This window comes from Hyaena hyaena, unplaced genomic scaffold, assembly GCF_003009895.1.
Source record: "Hyaena hyaena isolate Hyena2069 unplaced genomic scaffold, ASM300989v1 scaffold_811, whole genome shotgun sequence".
NCBI lineage: Eukaryota > Metazoa > Chordata > Mammalia > Carnivora > Hyaenidae > Hyaena > Hyaena hyaena.
The window spans coordinates 365,101-386,481 of NW_024081444.1; positions in this window are offsets into that span (position 1 = coordinate 365,101).

Sequence of the window (21,381 nt, forward strand, 5' to 3'; positions counted from 1 at the left end):
TCAAATGCACACAGAATGTCTCTAGAATAAAATCACATATTACGCCATGAAACAAGCCTCAACAAATACAAAAAGACTGAAGTCATACTTTTCTAATCACAACACTATGAAACCAGAAATCAACCACACGGAGAAAGCATAGATACATGGAGTTAAAAAACATGTTACTAAACAATAAATGGGTGGGGTACCTGGGTGGCTCAGTCGGTTAAGCGTCCGACATCAGCTCAGATCATGATCTCACAGTTTGTGGGTTCAAGCCCCGAGTCAGCCTCTGTGCTGACAGCTAGCTCAGAGCCTGGAGCCTGCCTCGGATTCTGTGCCTCCCTCTCTCTCTGGCCTTTCCCTGCTCATGCTGTCTCTCTCTCTCTCTCAGAAATAAAGAAAACATTTTTAAAAATACATTAAATAAAACAATGAATGGGTAACCCAATAAATCAAAGAATAAATTAAAAATTACATATAAACAAATGAAAATGAAACAATAGTTCAAAACCGTTGGGATGCAGCAAATGCAGTACAAAGAGGGAAGTTTATAGTAATACAGATATACCTCGAGAAGCAAGAAAAATCTCAAATAAACAACCTAACCTTACACCTAAAGGAGCTAGAAAAAGAACAAACAAAATCCCAAACCAGCAGAAGTAGGAAATAATAAAGAGTAGAGCAGAAATAAATGATATAGAAACTTAAAAAGAAAACAATAAAACAGATCATCAAAACCAGGAGCTGGATCTTTGAAAAGATCCACAAAATTGATAAACCTCTAGCCAAAATAAAAAAAAAAAAAAAAAAGAGAGAAGACACAGAGAGGACTCAAATAAACAAAATTGCAAATGAAAGAGAAGAAGTAACAACCAACATCACAGAAATATAAACAATTGTAAGAGAATATTATGAAAAACTATAGGCCAACAAATTAGACAACGTAAAAGAAATGGATAAATTCCTAGAAATATATGACCTTTATCTCTAATAATGAAGCACCAGAAAGAGAAGTTAAGAAAATAATCCCATGTAGAATTGCACAAAAAATACTAAGATACCTAGGATAAGCTAACCAAAAAGGTGAAAGACCTGTACTCTGAAAACTATAAAACATTGATAAAGGAAATCAAAGATGACACACACAAAAAAATGGAAAGCCATTCCATGCTCATGGATTGGAGAACAAATATTCTTAAAATGTTCATACTGCCTAAAGCAATTTACATATTTAATGCAATCCTTATCAAAATGCCAACAGCATTTTTCTTGGAACTAGAACAAGCAATCCTAAAATTTATGTGGAACTACAAAAGACCCCAAATAGCCAAAGCAATCTTGAAAAAGAAAAGCAAAGCTGGAGATATCACAATTCCAGACTTCGAGTTATATTACAAAGCTGTAGTGACCAAAACAGTACAGTACTGACTCAAAAATAGACACATAGAGCAGTGGAACAGAAAAGAAAACCCAGAAATAAACACACAATTATATGGTCAATAAATCTTTGACAAAGCAGGAAAGAATATCCAATGGGAAAAGACAATCTTTTCAACAAATCATGTTGGGAAAATTGGTCAGCCACATACAAAAGACTGAAACTGAACCACTTCCTTACACCCTGCAAAAAAATATACTCAAAATGGATTAAAGACCTAAATGTGAGACCTGAAACTATAAACAATCTTAGAAGAGAGCACAGGCAGTAATGTCTCTGACATCAGCCATGACAACATTTTTCTAGATATGTCTCCTGAGGCAAAGGAAATAAAAGCAAAAATAAACTATTTGGAATTCATCAAAATACTTTCTGTACAGCAAAGGAAACAGTCAACAAAACTAAAAGGCAACCTAAAGAATGAGAGAAGATATTTGCATGTGGCATACCTGATAAAGGATTAGTATACACAATATAGAAAGAACTGATACAACTCAATACCCTTAAAACAAGTAATCCAGTTAAAAACGGGCAGAAGACATGAACAGACATTTTTCCAAAGAAGACACCCAGATGGCCAAGTGATGCATGAAAAGATACTCAGCATCATTTATCACCAGGGAAATGAAAATCAAAACCACAGTGGGATATCACCTCACACTTGTCAGGACAGGTAAAATAAAAAACACAAGAAACAGCAAGCGTTGGTGAGGATGTGGTAAAAAGGAAACTAACTTGCACTGTTAATGGGAATGTAAACTGATGCAACCACTGTGGAAAATAGGATGGAGGTTCCTTAAAAAATTAAAAATAGTACTATTGATCCAGTAATTCCAGTTCTAGGTATTTACCTAAAGAATATGAACACACTAGTTTGAAAAGATATATGCACCCCTATGTTTATAGTAGCATTATTTACAACAACCAAAATATGGAAGCACCCCAAGCGTCCATCGATTGATGAATAGATAAAGAAGTTGTGTGTGCACAGAGTGGAATATTATTCAGCTATAAAAAAAGAATGAAATCTTGCCATTTGTAAAAAGATGAATGGAGCTAGAGAATAAAATACTAAGTGAAGTCAGTCAGAGAAACAGATATATGATTTTACTCATATGTGGAATTTAAGAAACAAAACAAACAAGCAAAGGGGAAAAAACAGAGAAAGAAACAAACCAAGAAACACACTCTTAATTATAGAAAACAAACTGATGGTTACCAGAAGGGAGGGAAGTGTGGGGATGGGTGAAAGAGGTGATGGGAATTAAGGAGTGCACTTGTCGCAATGAGCACAGGGTGACATGTGGGAATGTTGAATTACTATATTGTACTCCTGAAACTAATATAACACTGTATGTTAACTATACTGGAATTAAAAACAAAACAAAACAAGGCAGTCTCTGCATAAGGCTTCTGACATTCCATCCTAAATTCAACCCCACCAAGGAGTGAGCATGTCCTTGGGATCTGTCTGCGGGTGCCTATCGTCTTGTGGAATCCAGTGGTCCTTATCAGGTGCTCTCAAGAAACCACTCCAGGATGGGTGGTGATTGTGTTCCTATCAGTGTCAAACATACCAGAGCTCAGCAGGTGATTGGTAGAAGGGTGAAAGAGCTGATGACAGGAGTGAAGGAGGGCACCAGAGTGTGTTCACCCTGCTCTCTCCTCAGACCCCTTTGTCCTCCCTCTTTGGACTGGCTCAGAACCTGCAAGCCAGGCTGGGCCCCTCCTGCACTCCAGGGTGAACACCAGCTGCAGCGTCAGCAAGCACCCTTTGCATCCAGATACCTGGTCATTCATCGTCTTGTCCCCTCCCACTTTCCTCCTGAGATAGACAAAGTAAATATTTTTCTAACCCAATTTCCAGAGCTGTTTAAGGGGTTAGTGGGCAGGCACATGCACACATAGACACACACACACACACACACACACACACACACATACACCCCTCACATCCTTGTGTTGCAAAAAAAGTCATACGCGCTTGGACTCTGGCACCCCTTTCTTTGCCAAGATTCAGATTACTGAGCAAGCAAGAAGAGCTGAGCCAAAGCAAATCAAGTGATTCCACAGGCACGTTGTGAGGTGCACAACTAGCACTTTTGATATTGTGTGATTAAGACTGTAACAAACATCACACAGAGAATTAGCCTCCAGATTGGGACAGAAATAAATCTGCTTGGCTTCGAACATTTTCCTTATAAAGAAATAATTTGGTTCCAGTATCTGTGCAGGAGGGAGAAAACCTGCTGTCCTTGACACAGGAAGTAGATAACACCTGTCAGTAGAATTCAAACCACCTGCTTGGGGTGCCTTGGGGGATTAAGCCTGCAGCTGGCCACACACTCTCCCACTTGTGGGCCACACCTTCAGGGCTATAGATGAGTTTCAGAGTGGGCAGGATTTTCTATATTCAGTATTTAAGACCCCAGATACATAAATCATTACAAATTGTGGAATTTCCCCCAAGGGATCAAGAGAAGTTAAACTCCCCACCTTCAGGATATCACGGTTTAGCATTTTACAAGCTAACGGTCAACATGGCATCCTCGTTTCCCATATAAAAAAGCACAATAGTAAAACACAGGTCCCAGTACACTGTGTCTGTTCTTCAGAACAGAAAGCAGCCCAGAACCTTTACCTTCAGACTCATGTATAAAAGATTAACTGAAATGCCAAAAGTAACAGTTTCCATTGGATTTCTCTACTCTGCTATAAGGCTGCTCTATGTTATTCTTGGGAAAGCCCCTCCTGGCTTGAACAAACGTCAACGCTTAACGGACTTTTACCATAAGCACTCTTTTTTATGTTATTTTAAAATCTTTAATGAATTCTGAAGACTGAAAAGTCAAAAGGGTTGGCACTGGAATTGTACCCCTCACACGCATTTTTGCCATTGAAAAGCCTAAGATAAAGTGGGCAGTTCACTCCCAAATCTTTTTTATTAAGCCCTTTGAGATGGATTTTGGATCTGTTCTTGATAACCTGAAACTAGCAAGAAATAGAGAAAGTAGAAAATGGAGGGAAATGAGCTTAGAATCATGCTCATATGGGCATTTCCCTGGGGTGGGGGGCAGGGGTTAGGCAAAATTAGCCTTGGTGCTTCCTCCTGACCACAGTCCATTTGTCCCTCTCTCCTTGCATGCGGAGGAAGAAACATCCATCTCTTCTTATGAAAATATAGAACTGTTTCATTACAGTTGCATCTATTGCAAAAGGATATTGAAACATGAAATCACCTTCTAAATATAAAAATGGAGGCGTGAGGTCACATGCCTACAACATAAGAAAAGCAATTTAAATGCAGAACCAGAGTCTTCTCTTCCCATGCCTTTGTGTGAATTCTTTGTGTAAATGTGTACCACATGTCAGGCTGTTTACAGAGAAAAGGATTTTGCTTTCTGAATCACACATATGGTAGACATGCCAGCTCTGATGGAAAGAAAACTGGAGAAGTGGCTCACCCAGTGATGCCTGTGTTCCTGAATAGGGCCCACAGGCTACCAAGCATCAGTGACAGCCAGGCGTGGCTCGGGAAAGGTCAAGAAAAAACCTGACTCGCAACTCCAGTGAGTCACAATCCCTCTGTGGCAAAGAGATACCCGTGCCAAAGCATGAAGGGTCTTCCTGCAGTCTGGGATGGAGCTGAAGAGGACTGCAGAATATAAGCGGGAAACTCAATGACTGCACACACTCCCCGTGTCCTGGTAGGCTTTGGCTCATAGGCGCACCCGGCACATACGCACATAAGTGCACATCCCACCCATGCCCAATTGTAGTCCCAAGAATACCAGAGGGTTTGTTGGTGCCACGATGCCCATCGGAGGCTTCCCTTTTCACTTCACCCAAAAGGTTTGTGGGGGAAGGAGGTTAATGGTAAGCTGGGAGGGACAGAAGAAAGGAAACTTCGAGTGAATCGGCATCTCTCCCATCTTCCTCGTCTCATGCGTCTGAAGAAGACACGCCCATACTTGCCAAGACTAGCTGCTACACCTGTGCCAAGCATGTTACTCCCCCGTCACCAGCAGCCCTGCTCATCAGCAGCCTCCTTTCCCAGCTGGCCTTCAAACTCTCATTCACCACCAAAGCCTCCCCTCCACATAAAAGGTTCACTTAACAATTATAAACTTGATGATAATGAACATTGAACATTTACCCTGTGCCAGTTTTCAAGTCGGCACTTTGTGTGCATTTCCCTCATTAAATCTTAAAGTCATTCTCTTTTAAAGCCCACTTTAGAAGTAAAGAAAATGAGGCTCAGGATAGTTAACCTGCCTTTACCACAGGATGAGGTGTAGGTTACTCAGCCCGCTACACAGGATCCTTCATTTTCTGGGCCACTGCATATATTTGTGGCTCATCACTCACTATTTTGCCCTTGGACCCCACGCTCCAGTCTTCGGATCGCCTGCATTTCTGCTCCTTAGCACGTTGCTTAGTTTGCCTGAATGACTCTCAACTTGTTCCCGAACACCCAGGCACCATCTCTTTTGGGACTTCTTGGACATTTCCATACCTGTCCATATCTTCTGTCATGTCTACCAAGTGTCCCTCCTTTCTGTCTTCTGTGACAAGTTCCCGAACACTGACTATGGGCCAGATACCATGTCGAGAGCTGGGTGTTCAAAACTTCACGTAGCTTGGGATCTAGTGGGAGGGAAAGAAATAGACAGGTGTCAAGTGATAGACACTGCTGGCCCACACCATCAGAGCCTCCCAGGCTCCGGAGGGCCTGCTGTGACTTTGCAATCCTTCAGGAGCTGAGTGTGAGATCGGGTGGGAAGGAAAAGGGAAACCAGTAACCTGTATTTCTTTTGGCCTCCACTGCATCTCAACCCACATACAGATTTCAAAGCATGAAATAACATCTGCGAGCATCCAAACTACAATTCCCAGGGTTGTAATAGACTGCCACAAATGCACTAACTCAAATTTTAGAATTACATAGAAATTTAATTTTCAAAATCTGTAACTTCTTTCAAAGGCTTTGCTTCAGTTTGCATGACATACTTTTGAGTGTCTTTCACTGGGGCCACACAAACAAGGCTTGTGTTTTTAAATATTTTCATTTTGCCTGCAATAAATGATGATAAGAGCACATGTGACCATAGCTGTCCACACAGTTGTTCAGAGTGGCTTGGACGGCCCGAGCTGCATCTGGAGGAACAAGCCTTGACTCCCTCTACTTCCTGTAATTCTTGCTTAGTACCGCCATCCTCCACACTTTGGGGATTTCACTGGTTTTATGCAAGTGGATTTAAGACCCAGCACCTCACATGACCTGGTTTTAATCTCTCTAAGTGCTGAGGAAGGAGGGCAGCTTATGCAAATTGCAACCAGCCACAGAGCTAATTGTCGTGGGAAAGACAGAAATTTGTGGGCACAGGCTCTTCACCCCCTGAGCAGTAGAAAGGAAAGATCCTGAAACATACCCAGAAAGGCTAAAATACTACCCTGACAGAAATTCCATGTGATCAATACAAGGATGAGGTTTTCTCGGGTTTTTGTCATTCTTTACTTGTGGGATTGCATGGTTAAAAAAAGAGGGGACCTCCTGGGACAGACAGGTGGGGAATGTGCATGCTCTTACTGTCTTTGTTTCCCCCAACTTCCTCTTCCGATATTAACTGGAACTGATCCCTTTTGAAACCAAAAGGCCCAAAAGGAAATGTGGTCATTAAGCCCCTAATCTGTCCCTGTCAGTCGTTCTCATCTGTAAGGAAATGGGCTGCTGAAGCTCCATCCTGACACCACCTTGAAAAGTGTTTCTGCGTAGACATATCAAGGTGGTGCTCAGGCACCTCTCTCTCCCATGCCAGGGCCCAGCCTCAGAGACCAGGAGAGCAGATGCTGCCCCCCAGGAGCATTCCCGGCCCAGCCCCTGTAGGTACACAGGGACACCTGAGAAGTTCTATCCAGGCAAAAGGTGAAGAGAAACCCCTCCTGGGAGAGGTGGAGAACAGCAAGCTGGATTCTCCTCCTCACCAAGCCCAGCAGGTGCCTGGAAAACCTTCAAAACAGGAAAAGAGCTCTTCAGCCCACTGTCCTTTACAGAGGGACCTTGTGTCCTGAAAGCTACCTCCCATGTTCAAAATCCCTCTGTTCTGGCTGTATGTGGAGATCTGTTTCTCACATGTTATCTGTACAATAGATTCCAAAGGGATGTGACAAGTCACAGGCCTGCCCTTTCTCAGATGACACAGGAGACAGAGAAGGAAGAGGGAAGCCCACAACAGTTCAGGTGATGCAAGGGTGTTCGTGGGACTAGGGCAGGTTATGACAGGCACACTATTAGACATGGAGGGCCTGGTGCCGGCCTTCCTCTTCACATGGTCTTTGTAAATGACAGTGAGAGAAGCAGTGGCATTTCCTGAGAGCCCACTGCATTCCAGAAGCTGTGCTTGCAGCTCTGTGCACACTGTCTCATTTATTTCTCCCAGGTCACCTTTGCTGAGAGCATTGCTATAATACCCATTTCACAGATGAAGAGTCCAAGGTTCCGAAAGACCAAGTAACCTGACCAACCCAGAAAGTAAGAGCTGGGCCAGTTTCCAACGCAGATCTGTGATTCCATATCCTGCACTTTTCTTTGAATCTGGCTTTTAATCTGTAAAATCAAATGAAAACTGCCTACATTATAGAATTATTATAGGGATAAAGTGATATATATGAAAGTATGCTATAAAATGAAAATTGTAGTTTTGAAAACACTGTTTTTATAAACTTGAATCAATACAGATACAAAATGTTCTGGCTTGGAAAAAACAAAACCAGGGAGAGATCGAGTGCAAGATGGCAACCATTCTCTATGCTTGCTTCAAACTGTCTCTCTTTGGGTGTTCATCCAACCGTTGGCCACAGGTGCCCCATTTATGCTTTAAAAACTCTCTAAAATCAAGGTTTATTCATTAAATTACTGATACAAAGGATCACTTACCTGAACTCCACTGCTCATGAAAATTGTGTAGAATTATTGGTATTCATTGTTACCTAAATTGGTGTGTGTGTCTCAGAAACTAGGATCTCAGCTTCTGGCAGATTTCTCCTTTGCTCGACTATTGTCTTAAGAATTTAAAAAGTCTATAATTTCTCACTTTAGTTCTAGGCTTTCTTCATGGGGCTTAAATTAATTCAGAGAAAATGTAATTTCTCTTCCAATAGGTGTATGTTAAAAATGCAGCAAACAGAATCTAATAAGTTAATTTTCCCATAAGGTACACAGAAGTAAGATGGTCAGTCATATCCTGCATACAGAAATATCCTTAACTGTACAGCCTGCCGAGCCCTGCCAGGCTGCCCACCGTCAGTGCTCATCTGCACAGCATTTCCACTGAAAGAAAACACATTTTCCAGTCCCAGAGTGTGGAAGGATGCACCAAAAAATGCATCCCTACAAATTCAAGAAAAAAATATGGCTCTTATCGTGAGCTGATTCTGAGAAACGCATTTTATTCTTTACCCAAATCTTAACTCTGTTATGTGTATTTTCTTTACTTCCTCCTTTGTTTCTGCCTGTCAGGAAATGTTCCTAAAGCCTGGTCAGGAGAAATACACTGACCCCCACAGTGAGGGACCTGCATTCCCACGTAACTCCGCCAAGTAACAATTGCGTGGCCTCGACAACTGGGAGTGCTCTCTGGGCTGTGGTTTTCTTATCTAGGAATGAGGAGGTTACAGGAGAGAATATCTTTCAGCTTTATTCCAGTTCGAAATATCAGTGACTGCCCAGAACCACATAAAATGCTATCGCGGCTCCTCAGAACTAAAGCCTGTGTCTCCACAGGGCTCTGGCCTTGCAGGATTAACAACAGAACTGCTTGACGTTGCAGTGCTGGACATTCCACTCGGTGCCCAGTTGGACATTGAAGGATCCCAGAGCCATAAGAAATCCAGCTGACGTTTCCCAGGGAGATAAGTGAGAGAGAAAGCTTCTTGGAGCCTTCCAAGTGCAGCAGACACATTTTCACCACACTCTAGAAATGTTCCCAATCACTCAAAAGATAAAAACATGAAAATCTTGAAGTCTGAATTCCTGCTTCACTTTATCAAGATAAATAACTTGAATACAAAGAGGTAGTTCAGCAAGTTTGGAAAAGATGTTGCTGTTTCTTAAACTTAAGTGATTTCTGACGTTTTCTTTTAGGTTGCTGACTGGTGAGACGATGCAGCAATTCCCCGTCATCAAAAGGCGCATTTGACAGCAATTAGCTCACAATTAAACAGTCCCCTGATCACAGTTGCCAGGCTTCCATTAGAATGAAAACCACTGTGTTAAGGCAATGGTTGTCAAATTATCTAAGTTTTGAAATGAAAACCGTTCTTCACATCTCTAAAATCTACCAATTCCTGGTACTGCCGTAAGCTTGCAGCCTATGAGGATGTTAACCATTTGTCAAGCATCCATAGGCAGGAAAGGACTGTCCTTCTTTAGGGTAGTTTGCTGTGAAAGAAGAATGCCTGGAGCTCATGTCTCAATAATCTATATTGCAGCATATAAATAAACCCTTCATTACAGAAGCTGAAACCATTGGTCACTTGTGAGATAGGAACACAATATCTTTAAACAATGGTCTGTGTGACAAAGGTATTTCTCTGAGCTTGGACTTTGCAGAGAGAATCATTGTAGACCTTTCAGGAGGAATTATTACAATATCATTATCATCATCATCATCATCACCACCTCTATGACTAGCATATTTATGGGCCAAATACTATACTAAGCATTTTGTATGCATTTGCTCATTTAATTGTTATGAAAAACCTGTGAGGCAGGTTATTTGATTACTCCTTGTTTAAAGATGGGGAAACTGAGTCTCAGACATGAGGAAATTGCCCAAGTTTGCAAACCTGAGATTTTAATTGCTCTGCTACCCAGTGCCTTTTGTCTGGGGTCAAGTTCAGGCAGCATAGTTCCCAAAGGCTCAAAACATGGGTTTTATGCTTGAAGGGGATAGGCCTTTTTTGACTACAGGTGACAGAATCTCAACTTAAACTAGCATAAACAACAAAGATGACTAATGGGCTCCCACATGGGGGTAGGGGTGTGTATCAAAAATAGCTCCAAGCTGGGGCGCCTGGGTGGCTTAGTCGGTTAAGCGTACGACTTTCACTTAGGTCATGATCTCGGGGTTCGTGGGTTCGAGCCCCGCGTCGGGCTCTGTGCTGACTGCCAGCTCAGAGCCTGGAGCTTATTTCAGAGTCTGTGTCTCCCTCTCTCTCTGACCCTCCCCTGCTCACGCTCTCTCTCTCNAAAAAAAAAAAAAAAAAAAAAAAAAGCTCCAAGCTGCCATAGTCCTTACAGTTACTAATGCCATTGAAAACAAAGGACCTCTTCTCCAATGGGTTGAGCCTGGGTTGAACATATATGGGTCACACTTGGGCCTTTTGTCCATCCCTGAACTTAATATTATGAAAAGGCAGATAGCTTTGGTGATGAGAGGGTCTTTGGTTGTGATCTCCCCAAACTGAAGGTGTCTCCAAAAGAACTGAGGTGGGCAAAGACTGGTTTCCCATAGAAATTGGAGGGCTTTTGGGGCACCTGGGTGGCTCAGTCAGTTGAGTGCTGGACTTTGGCTCAGGTCATGATCTCACAGTTTGTGGGTTCGAGCCCTGCATCGGGCTCTGTGCAGACAGCTTAGAGCCTAGAACCTGCTTTGGATTCTATATCTCCCTCTCTCTCTGCATCTCCCCTGCTCATGCTCTGTCTCTTTCTCAAAAATAAATAAACATTTTTAAAAAATTTAAAAAAAAGAAATTGGAGGGCTTTTATCCAAAGATATTCATCACCATAGACTCGATGGCAGGAAGGTCAATGTTGTAGAAAATTCATGAGAATCTTTAGAAGTCTAGAACTTTAAACAAAATACTATAATTGTTTATTTTTATTTATACCATACTTCTCGTTTTCTAACATGGATAAAAATCTAATGAAATTAAGATTATCTTAATGAATGATCAGCCCACACAACTGACTCCTACTCAGAGTGGAAGTATTTTAAAGTCAGTAAATGCACCAATAGATGCTATATATGCAATGTAGATTCTCAGAAAATGCTAGTGTCTGGCACATATTGAGTAAATAAGATCTACATCTTAATCCATCTACTGGATCAAAATTCTTACTAATTTTTCATGTCAATGTGCATATATTTACAAGTTAGAGATAGAAAATATGATTGCAAGTTTCAGTTACATGACTATTTAACTTCAAAATGATAGCATGCTGTCCCATCCCCAAACAAGACCCAGAACTTTATTCTATAATCTAATTCTGCAACATTTATTGCATGCCAATGTTTAAGTGGCAAGTGTTGGAAGTTAAAAATAAATAAATAAACACAGCCCCTACACCCATTAGCAGGGAAGACAAGCATATTAGCACATCTTTTTTTAACAAGTGCTATGATAAAGGTAAACAAGGATATCCTGGAACTCTAATGGGGATCACTTAACTCAGTCTTGAAAGATGAGTAATTTAGGCAAAATATAAAAGATAGGGATGTGGTTCAAGCAGAAGGAATATCAATATCAAAAGTATGAAAGCATGCAACAGCATGATGTGTTACAGGGCAGCACTGTCCAACAAAAATATCATGTGAGCCACAAATACAAGCCACAGATACACTTTTAAGCTTTGTAGTAGCCATACTCAAAGAATAAGAAGAAACAGGTGAAATCATCTTTAAATTTTATTTAACCTCATATATCCAAACTATTACCGTTTCAATACATAACCAATATAAAAATTACTGATGAGGCATTTCACATTATTTTTTTAATAACAAGTCTTCAAAACCCAGTGTGTATTTTTCATATACAGCACATCTCAGTTTGGACTTGCCACATTTCAGAGACTCAGTAGCCGCCTGTGGCTGGTGGCTACCATAGGGGAAAGCATAGCTCAAGGGTAACAAGCTGGAGGTGGAGAGGGTCCAAGCATGGATAGAGAAGTAAACAGAGGCAATCATACGCAGTCTTGCGAGTACTTCATTGTATCATTCATGGGAAGCCAGTGAAGGATGAGTCACACTGGAAACTGGGTAAAGGATGGTTTCAAAGAGAACGAAACTAGGAATTAGTTATAGAATTGAGCTAGATATGAAGAAGGTTGAAATTATAGTCAACAGGATGGAGATCGAGCTGGGAAGACCCAAAACTATTAAAGACAAAATGTCTGAAGGCATTTGGTGCATTCAGTGTGGAAAAGGAAGTATAATAGAAAAGTTGGGAATGTCTACCCAGTTTCTGATGGATACAATGAGAGAACTATGGACATAATTGTAAGATGTGGGTAGGAGGAGGACTGGTGCAGTCCCATTATTCTCTTTTACATCCCATACAGCACCTTGAGTGTGTATTCACTCTAATGTGGGTCTCCACCCTAACTCAGAGCTTATCAAGAAAAAAGGAGCAGGCATGAATGAACATGCTAGGGTTATTTGCACAGGCATCCCCCATCTAGGGGAAAAGAATCCTTCACAAATATAAAATTCAGAATTGAGTACAAAAAGGTAAAAACAAGATATCAAGCCTGGTTGAAGGTATTGACACATATCCTAGTTCTTAATGAAATATGAAGAATTATAATCATGGTAATGCAGCAAGGTATCCAACATAGCCAAGCCCCTATCAAGAGAATGATATACACTATGACACTGAGAATCTTCTAGTTAGTCTGCTGTTTATGAAGGGCAGGATTAGCAATCCAGTTTCAGGTCTGTGATGCAAGAAAATACCCATCTCAGCAGAAGTATCAAAGGAAGTCCTCCTCCCAGGACCCAGAACTATGAGACTTTCCAGCATCATCACAAGGTATGTTTAGTGGAATAATGAAAGCTTCAGGGGCATAACAGTCAGGACCCAGCAGTGCTTACAAGGAACTGAATCTAACTATGAACAGACATGGTGATTGTACTGTCAAGGGAGAATTCCCTAGCTAGAGGAGAAAGTGGTCAATATTAGGAATCTAAAGGGCATTAAGAAGTGAGTCACTGATTGACTGGTTTCCTGTGGAAACACATATTTTGGATAGAGGGTAACTTGGAAAATTCTCAGTAGGACAGGATGGCATTCTTAACTTTCTTTTCTTGCTTGAAACTCAACTCTTTGGAAAGACAATAAACACTTAGTGTTGAGAACTCTGAACTCCTGTGTAGGTTTGAAGTTAATGCTAGACTAATAACTTAGCTTAGGGGCCATGTGGCTACGTGAGGACTCTTGACATGAGTTGAGACCAGGGAGATAAAGACTGAGACCCTCTCCACTTCCTTAGATGCTCATGAAACATATTAGAAAATGAGTAGGAGACCCAAAAGGAAGAATATGGTTGTGCCTAATCTGGAGAGAGCCACCACCTCATGGAGACATTAGCATTGCAGGTAGGTCCTTCCAAGTGGGCACATACATTTGCATATAAAGGAATATTGGAGCCTTCGTTTTTCCAGAGGAGTTACAAATAACTCAGAACCCTAGATTTTATTTTAAGAAGCTGACTTCATTCATTAAAATTAGGAGAAGAGGAATGTTGACAGAATTCCCTGAAACAATTTTTTCAACTTAAAAACATAAATAAGCATAGGAAGAATCTCAACATGGTGTCACCTTCATCATGTCAGCTCCACACCAGTAAATGTATTTATTGCTTTCAGAATCAATAATGATTGCCATTTGGTCCTTTCTACAAATATCCAATGTTACTAAGGATACCATGACTCCATGTACCTTTGTGCATGTATGGATACACATCACAGAACACAATGAGCAGCCAACCAGATTTTTCCCCTTTCTATTTCTTCCCAGAGACATTTACCTATTGCTGACCTTATAAAAGATAAAAATAGCTATGTTGCTTCATTTTTCCCTAGCTCTGTTTGAACAAATCCATGAGCAAAGATTCAGAGCAGTTAATGTCAACTTTTCAGGCTCTGAAGCATTTAAATTATTATTTACTAAGTTATTTTCAAATCTCAAATTTCATCCCAAGTTCAGTTACTTATCTATTTATACCAAAATATTTTAAGCTGAGACTCACATTAAATCAGATTGCCTACTAATTCTAATATTTCAGTGAAAGTATTAAAGGAAAAATAGATCCTGACCCAAGTAACCTTAAAAATGAAGTCTGTAGAATTAAAGGCAAAAGAAATTATACACATGAAAGTACATGTGAAATACTGTAGTTGACAAATGTTACCATTAGGGTTCAGGGTAATAATTGTGCTATAGGTGTATACTGGAATTGAAAAGCTAAATAATTGGATGGTGGGTGGTGGGAACCCAGTTTCTCTATGTTGGAGCAGAAGGTTATAGATAAGCAAGGGGAGGAGGTTAGAATGGCCCATGGAATAGTGGATGAGAGTTTGAACTCTGTTTCACTTAATTACCGATACAGCTGGTTAAATGTAGAAATTGTTTACAGATCAATTTAGATAAATGGGTAACTACACACACACATATCCTCTGGGGACTGAGAGAACCCAGGAGGAAAGATGCCCCAGTAACAACAAGCACATGTGGCACCTAGTTCTTGGTTTTCAATACTGTTCTCCAACAAAAGGAACCACAGCTCAATGGAGAGATGGCCAATTCTAGGTCTGGGGTAAGGGACATATGAAATGAGGTTGGATGTATCCATATATGAGACAAAGTTAGAGTAAAATTCATCAGAAAAAATAATGTGATAATTGGATTATGACTCTTCAAAGTATAAAATAAACATCCATAAGCCCCTACTAATATAAACAAATGAATGATTGAATAAGTGGGGGAGACAAATCTCCTGTGCAAAAAAAATGCAAATAATTTATGATATTTGACTCTGTAAGAGGTGAGTATTACTCTCCACTCCCCATGTGTGGGCCACATGCTAAGACATCCACAAAAGACAGTAAGGAGAGATCGTAAGGGGATGCAAGTAACTTTAGAGTGGAAAAAACTGACACTCCCAGCCAGATGACTGAGGTCAACATCAGCAGGAGAAGTCATGTTCACCATATATAACATTGGTATGATCTGATGAAAATGACAATTTCTCTGTGCCCAAATCCCATAACACCAACCTAATCTTGACCAAAACATCCAACAAACCCCAGTTAAGAGTCAATCTATAAAATAGCTGACCAGCGTTCCTCACAGCTGTCAAAGTGATCAAAACAAGCAGCCTGAGAAACCATCACAGCCTAGAGGAGCCTATAGAGACATGAGGACTAAATACAATTTGGCATTCTGGATGGGATCCTTGGACAGAAAAGGTGTGTTGGACAAAAAATAAGGAGATCTGAAATAAGTATGGACTTCAGTTAATAATAATGTAATAATAATGTATCAAAAGTTCATTAACTGTAAAAAAAAATGTACCATAACAGTATAAGATGTGTAAGAAAGATTGGAGCTGTATGGTTACTATACAGTAACTCTCTATATCATTTCCAACTTTTCTGTACATCTAAAACTATTTTAATTAAGTTTATTTTAAAAGTAAAAATATAATGAACTATATGTATTCACACACTGATGTCTAGTTGATAGATTGTTTCTCATAAAGGTGTGAGTTCATTTTAAAAGTACTTTATATGTATACGAATATTGAACAAATAAATGAATATGGTAGATGATATTGAACAAATAGATGAATATGGCAGATGACATGAGTCTCATTGTCAAAAATGGTTACAAAAACCAAGAGAATTCTAGCTTTAATCTTTGTCTGTGGGATAAGAGAAATGTGTATAAATTTATGCTTAGTATCATATACACATATGAATGGATACAGAAATAATTATAGATATATGTGTATATGTGGGTTCGTCTATACACATATTACTAGCTTTGTGTGTTGGGAGAGCCCAGCAAAAGGGATGCCCCAGACGCAACAAGCACAACTATGGCCAGAGCTTCTTGGAGAAATTATTGACCCTTGGCCTGGGACAGGGAGAATACAAGATGATCCAGATGATCTTACAATGACAAAAATTAAGGAAATGCTCAAAAAAAAAAAAAAAAGTAGATGATAACATACTAAAGGCATGCAGCTGCCAACATTTGTCCAATGGCCAAAACTGGAACAATCTGAGCAAAATAAATAACATAGTGTTAGATTATGACCTGAAGAATAAAATAAATATCCAAGAGTCCACACTGATTAAAATATATGATTAAATAAATGATAAATGGGGCAGAAGAGAAAATATTCCTTCCAGATGAATTCAAAATAATATATAAAATAATATATAAATATTATTAAAATAATATATAAAATCCCTCTTCCTCCAGGAAGAATAGCTTAATGACCCTCCTTCAGCTTGAGCTGGACTTAGTCACTCACTTGCAACTAAGATATGGAAAGGGAGAGATGGTAGCTTGACGGTAGGGAACCCTGGCAGAGCAGACAACTCTTAACCAAGTGAACAATGTTCGCCTCATCAGTGATAAATCATATTCATGTCATGTGCCCTGATATAATGTGAGACGGGCACTTCACCTCTGTGGTATTCTTTCCAAAAGTGTATAATCCCAGTCTAATCATGAGGAAGCACCAGACAGACCCAAACTGAGGGGCATTCTGCAAAATACCTGACCAGTTCTCTTCAAACTGTCAAGATCACAAAAAGGAAAGTCTGAGAAGTTGTCACAGACCAGAGAGGACCCAGGAGATATGATGACTCAATGCAGGATAACATCTTCCAGTCGGGACAGAAAAAGGGAGTTCATGGGAAACAAGTGAAATCCGAATAAAGTCTAGAATTTAGGTAATGGTAATTTCCTAATGTTAATTTCTTAGTTTTGACAAATGTACAATGATTATGTGAGATATTAACATGAAAGGAGATGCGAGAAGGATCCACAGAAACTTTCTGTATTATTTTTGTAACTTTTCTCTAAAACTGAAGTTATTCAAAACGAAAACTTAATTAAAAATCTCCAAGTTCTTTCAGTCCATATTCTCTTACTTGGTCACTGTTTAATTGGTCATAATAATGAAGCATGAACATTTTATGATTTTAGTGGGACATATATTCTTAATAATTGTAATGCATATCCTAAGAATACACAAGTATCTAATAAGAAACTTACATGCATTAGGAAATGTTTGAAGGCAAAATAACCTCCAAGCTTTGAAACATCCTGGGCCCAAGGGAGCCAGACCTCCAGAGATAGTGCAGCCTATGGTCACTGCAAAGTGCATGCACAGAGCCTACTTCTAGCCAAGCTTGAACTCTGAATTGTATTGGAGAGTCAGTTTATGGTGGCCATACTGTCTAGGAAATCCTTGTAGATTGCAAGTTGCATTTCAAAGATACCAGAGGGATGAAATGTAAACTTGACCTTGCTTAGAATGATCTGGGAGCCCCTGGAGACTTTCCCTACTCAGCAGACATTCTAAGGGAAAGACTGGGGCAAAAAGCCAATTCACCAGCATGACTCTGGGTCCCCATCTCTGTCTATGGACCCCATGACCCTAGAAACCAGCCTGAAGCATCTATAGGACCATCCCATTACTGGTGGGCCCACATCAGTATGCATCTCTGGGCTTCACAGGGCAGGTCAGAGCAAATGGGAAGTTCAAGGAATCTCTATTCTGAAACCCACCCCATTTCACTGGTTCTAAATGACACATTCTGTATAATAGCACCTTTAACATCTCTGAAATTAGAATGTGTCATATTTTGTGGGGCGCCTGGGTGGCTTAGTCGGTTAAGCGTCCGACTTTCGCTTAGGTCATGATCTCGCGGTTCGTGGGTTCGAGCCCCGCGTCAGGCTCTGTACTGACTGCCAGCTCGGAGCCTGGAGCCTATTTCAGAGTCTGTATCTCCCTCTCTCTCTGACCCTCCCCTGATCACACTGTCTCTCTCTCTCTCCTAGAAATAAATAAAAATATTAAAAAAAAAAAAAGAATGTGTCATATTTTGTAACATCTTAGAGTCAATGGATCACTATAAATTACATTCCAGAGATATGATTAATAAAACTGACTGAAGTATACAGAGAAGAGAGGGGAGGGGCTACAGTACCTATTATAGTTACTATCTTAGACCAGTAGAAAAAAATAAGTAATGATTTACTTTGGGGTCATGAAGGTGGGAGTAAGGGGATGAAACTGGAGGCAGTGGTGCAGGGGCAGAGCCCTGGGCAGCTTCCCTGAACTGGGTCTGTGTCCTTCTCTTTTTCTCCCCCACTTCCCTTGTGGTGCCCTCCCAGGTCCTTACCCACAAATGCCCACATCTCCAGAGAGGGCCCCCCTCAAGGCCTATATTTCCTCAAATGCCCCTGGTCTTTGCTTCTCTATGCTATTCACTCTTCCCCCATCCCCCCGCCCTTTCGATTCCTTACCCATCACACACACACACACACACACACACACACACACATACACACACTCACACATTGTCAGTGCACAATTTCAAACTAAGGAAGTCTGACCTTGGGATCAATGTTTGTAACCCCTGTGCTCTGTTGACTAATAAAGCTCTAAAGCACAAAATCCTTGTCATGAAAGTTTCCTGGGGACATGAGGAGTTTCCCTGGGGCTCTCTGAATCTGTATCTTGGGGACACTGAGGGGAGGGAGAGGCAAGTCTAGACTGGAGGGAGGAGGCAGACACTGCCTGGCTTTCCCTCTCCACCTGGACCCACCAGTGGCCATTTTGGAACCTGAGGCTGCCACCAGCCATCCCACCATGTGAGGGAAGCACTAGAAAGGAGAACCACCCATCCTCAGCCAGAGAAATGGGGTCTGGCTCCTAGGGTCTGCCTGAGCTAATTCTTTAGAAGCCTTAGGCTCTGAGCTGTGCCCTTCCCCCAGGGAGACATCTGTCCATTATGGTGGCAATCAACATCTCTCTTCTTACGCTATAGATACCATTTGGGGAAGGATATAGTAACAAAGCACAGAATCACCAAGAACATGTCTGACCCTGTTAAATGCAAGGCAGAGCATGAAAACAAGGGGTGCCCTAAAGTGGGTGGTTCCCTTAGGTTATTTGCTGAGAGAGGTATCTCCCAGGAGATGTCTCCTGGATGAAAAAATACCCAGTCATGGTAAAGTGAGGGCAAGAGCATTCCAGAGGAATGTCCATCACAGAGGGCCCCCAGTGGGGACCAGCCTGTGCTCCAAGGAAAGGAAAACAGATCTATGGTCAAGCAGAGAGACAGGAACAGATTGGGGCTTGGAAAACTAGAATAAAGCAGACCAACCACATCCACTGTTGGGAGAAAATGCAGGCCTACTGTCCAGGGCAGCGCTGCAGTCTGATCAAGATTGTAAAAGACCCTCTGGCAGCTGTGTGGAGATGGCACTGGAAAAGGCCAGTTGGAGACAGGGAAACCATGTGGGGATCTGTTGCCAGTCCAGGCCAGACAGGATGAGTGGGGCTGACAGCAATGAGTATGGGGGGGAGAGGATGCTCTGGTGTGCTTGAAGTCAGAGGAAATGGGGCTTGTCAACGGAGTGGACATGTGGGAGTGAGGACGGAAGGAATCACGGAAGCTTCTATTGTTTCAACTTAAGTGAACTGAGTGGGTGGTGGTCTCATTTCCTGAAATGGGAATTCTAGAGGGGAGGAAGGGTGGTGGCAATCAAGACTTAGGTTGTATCCATGTTGACTTTGAAATTCCTATTAGATATTCTAATAGACATGGCAGGAAGGCAGGTAGATATGTAAACAAGGGGATCTGAGGACAGGCCAAAGATGGACAAAGGATTGGAAATGGTTGGTTTATAAATGAATTTTAGAACAAGGAAAAGGAATGGGACCTTCCAAGTGGGAAGTTTTATGTAGAGGATACATGGGACCCAGGCCAACTGAGATTTGCAGAGGGCAGGGGCCACAAAAAGGGCTAGGAATAGCACAATGAAAGAGGTAGCCACCTGGGAGAGAACAAGGTTGTGCAAATGAAGAAGGCATAGCCAGGAGAGCTGCTCACCCTGGCATTTCCTAGAAGCCAAGTTAGGCTTGGCAAGAGCATGTGTACAGGCCTTATCAGGCCACCTAGACCACCTTAGGGAGAGGACCCCCAAAGAACCAAGTCCAGCCAGTCAGACTGATCTCTCCACAAGCATTTGAATCAAGCAAAGATATCTCTGTGTGAAAGGTGGAAATTGGTGGCTATTTGAAACTATTTCCCCCTCTGTATGTGCTGGTCAGACTTTCTCTCCAAAATGTAGGTGCTTCTAGTCGGCTATGGGCCAACAAGTTTTCTGCCACCCGATGCTCTGTCTCCAGGTGGCAGATTATCACCTCACATCTTCACCACCATGAAGACTATTGAAGTCCTCAGTGATGGCTCTGTGCTCTCTGATCCTCTGTGGCATATTATGTCTTCTCATTAAAGTCAGTCATGAACATTAGCTCATTTGACTTTCCAGCTTAATGAGCTTCACACTGAAAAGAGAGTTCAATATTATTTTTGAGAGTGAATTAAAGTGGATTGTCACCTACTGGCCTGGATTACCAATTCCTATCCAAAAAGTCATGGCCCTAAGGTGTCCTTTAATGTTTTTCAGGATGTCTTTGAAGCTCTGAAGCCATGGATGACATTGTGCATTGATGTTCATAGATGCATTTTTCAGAGGAGAGCCCAGAGTTTTATTGGAATTAAGAGAAATAAAGGATGAAATTTTTTCTTAAATTGCATATGAGTTATTGGATATTAATCTTATTTCCTCCATAATCAACTGTAAGCAATTCCTGATGAAGGACTATCGCTTCCTTTTGTTATGTTTATTTATTTTGAGAGAGACAGACAGACAGGCAGAGCTTTAGCAGGGGAGGGGCAGAAAGAGAGGGAGACACAGAAGCTGAAGCAGGCTCTAAGCTCTGATCTGTCAGCACATAGTCCAATACAAAGCTCAAACTGATGAGCTATGAGATCATGACCTAAGCCAAAGTCAGACACTCAACTGACTGAGCCACCCAGGCACCCCAGAGGACCATCGCTTTCTAAACTTTGTGTTGTCCATGT